A 3,320-nucleotide genomic window follows, 5' to 3' on the forward strand; every position below is an offset into this window, starting at 1 on the left:
TACTACTTGTGAATGTGCTAATAGTTGTGAATGCATATAATTATAATATCGTAATTTCAAATTAAGCTAGTCCTTTCTGCAGGATCTTATAGTGCTTATGCTTCTGCTTATAATCGAATCGGATAAGCATATGAATTAGTGAAACAACAAGGCTCCTATATTTTGTCAGTGCTTTACTAATGGTATCAATATCATATCCAAAATACAATATGCTCGGTAATTTATACGAAAGTACATGTAGTTTAGTGGTTTGTAGTGATCTAATCGAATAGCACCTCAAGGTCATATGTTGAAATCTTCATGAGAGCGAATTTCACATTGAGTTGTTTGAGGGGCTAAGTTCCCAATTTAAATGACACCACACACCGCCGTGACGTGTGGTGTCCCTCATCGAGCGCCTCGGTCGTCGTGCGCATTGGACGGAGGCGGCTCTTGCGGCTGCCATGGAGGCGGGTCACCGGCGCCTGCCCCTATAGCGTGAAACTGCCCATGTCGCCGAGCTCAAGGAGAGGATATTCCACAAGTACCTCGTGCCAGCGGAGAAGACGACCAACTCAAGGAAACAGATGGCCGCTTGAGAACTGATCTTCGTGTGCTTATTAAATCTTTGTAAAGCATTTGTGAAATACTGCCCCTGTTTTTGTATTGTATGAATTTTGGACGTAATATTTTACTATTCATCTTATTTTATTTTTTTAAAAAAATTTTCATTAAAGGCATTTACGCATGACTTATATGATTTCACTAAAATATGTTGAATAAGTGGAATGAAAAAACATTATATATTAGAGTAAATTTTAGAGAACCTCATTATGGTCAAAATTGTAAAAAAAAATACAGATATTATGACGCGTGGCACATAACTATTGATATTGATATTTTGGTGTATATATATATATATATATATATATATATATATATATATATATATGTTTCGTAAAATCACACCTTTATTAAAATCTTTATTAATTATAGCATATTTGAAACAATTTTTCAAAGTACAGAAGAGATAAACTATCAACATTAGTTAAGAACTTAATAATTAAAATTTTTATATACACTATATGTTTTATTATTTTAAGTAAATTTGTACTCAACATGCATAAATCATAATATATGTTTTATAAAACTTTAGAACCATAATACATTGGGTTATGTTTCACAAGTCATAATATATGTGGTTTTATATAATTTTGATCATAAAACATGGGGATTTTGAAATTTACTCTATCAAAGCATATTATATATACTCCCTCCGTCCCAAAATATAAGCATTTTTAGACTCTGACACGGTCTCCGATATATTAATTTGACCAACAATATAGATAAAAGTAATATGTTTTAAATAAAAAGAGTTACTTCCTCCGTTTCACAATGTAAGTCATTCTAGCATTTCCCATATTCATGTTGATGTTAATGAATCTAGATAGATATATATGTCTAGATTACTTAACATCAATATGAATATGCAAAATGCTAGAATGACTTACATTATGAAACGGAGGGAGTACATTCTATGATAGTTATGATAGTTTGTTTAATGATAAATCTAGTAACATCAATTTTACATGATTGATATTTTTTTATTTTTTTTACTATTAATATTCAAAGTTGAAAATGTTTGACTTATCACTATGCTAAAAATGCTTATAGTTTAGGATAGAGGGAGTAAAAGTTAACATCGTCCTAAATTTGAAAAGGAGAGAATATATATATTACTATCTTGGGTCGTGGAAACATGCACGTCGTTTTGAACGAAAGTCAAACAAGGGATATTACTTGCTCTGTCCAAAAATATCTTAAATCCTACCAAAGGAGCAATTAGCAGAGAAAAAAAATTACCTAAATGCTTCTTATTAGAGGAAGGGTGAAAAAACATATTTAGATTTTTTAGAGAGCTCGTAAGAAATATACACAAGGTTCAAAGCAATTTCAAACATTTTTTATGATTGATCATAAGTTTCAAAAGGAATAAAATAATGCCTCAAATAAAATTCGTGTCTTTACGGCAATAAATATGTGACACGTTAAATAAAAACTCATCCTTTTTGGATTGAAAAAAATAGGTTAGTCCAAATCATTTTTGATTCATTCCTGATGCCAATACATTTAGGATGGATTCGGGGAACAAAAGGCCATAATTTGTGGTGCTTTTCAGGTTTACTTATGCAAAAAAAAAAAAAAAACAGAGTATAGCCACCCTGCCCTTGTATATGATAATTCATTTAACATTTATTGAAAAATCTAATTAAGTTTATAAAAAGATAAGAAGTATCAAATTAGTTTCATTAAAACTAGTTTAATATATGTACCTAATTAAAAAATACATAAGGATTCCAGCACTATTTTCGTCCGTTATCATCATCTGCATGTAGACGCGATTTTTTTAGGCGAAACGGACTCTGAGGTGAACTCTAGGGTTTGCTATAGGGCTCAATTCCAAGATAGATACGACGCGATTTTGCTCTAATTCTTGAGAAGGGGAAAAATGAGGAGATAAGGATCGAAACCCCTCAATCTGAACGCGCAGAGATGTAGCCTAGAGCGGGGGGGGGGGGGTGAATAGGCTTTCCTGAAATTTTCTCAACAATCGCAGCGGTTAAGATTAACAGTGCCCGGAACCTCCTGGTGAAAAACACCGGAACTTCCTGGCAGAGATGAGCAGCCCGGAACTTTCGGAGTTCTTGAGCCAGGAACTTCCGGGCAATAGAGAAAATCAAAATTTGGGGAAGCAAAACAGGTCCTAGCTATAGACAATCAGGCACAAGGTTGCACAAGATGTAAATCACAAGATACCAGCAGATTCAAACATAGATCATGCACAAGAGAGACAAAGGCGATTTTTTTCCGAAGTTCGGATCACACGGGTCCTACTCTCCATTGAAGTGCTCAAAGAGCCGGGTCTCGATTAACCCCTTGCCTCACTTATGCAAAGATCCCAGAAGAAGTCCACAGCCTTCAACTCAACACTTCTAGGTCATTTTCTAGAATTGAGTGACCGCCAAGATCCAACTCACAATTCCTTCTAGAAAAGACCACAAGTGCAAGTTGCTCTACCTAGGACAACCTCTGAAAACTCAGCACAAGAATCTTTACTCACTTACCTCGTTTCCTTGTGGAGGTGAGGAAAACCTTCACAAACTTTCCCGGGACATTCACAAGATCTTTGGAAGCTCACGGGCGACACCTAACCGTCTAGGAGAAGATCTCCAAGAGTAATAAGCCCAAGTGACAGCCCACAAGGTATCCAAAGTGCTCAAACAAACATAATCTTTAAGCCATCTCCAAAACACTCCTATACTCTAATCTAATCTCTCAAT

Source organism: Oryza sativa, chromosome 12 (assembly GCF_034140825.1).
Source record: "Oryza sativa Japonica Group chromosome 12, ASM3414082v1".
NCBI classification, from domain to species: domain Eukaryota; kingdom Viridiplantae; phylum Streptophyta; class Magnoliopsida; order Poales; family Poaceae; genus Oryza; species Oryza sativa.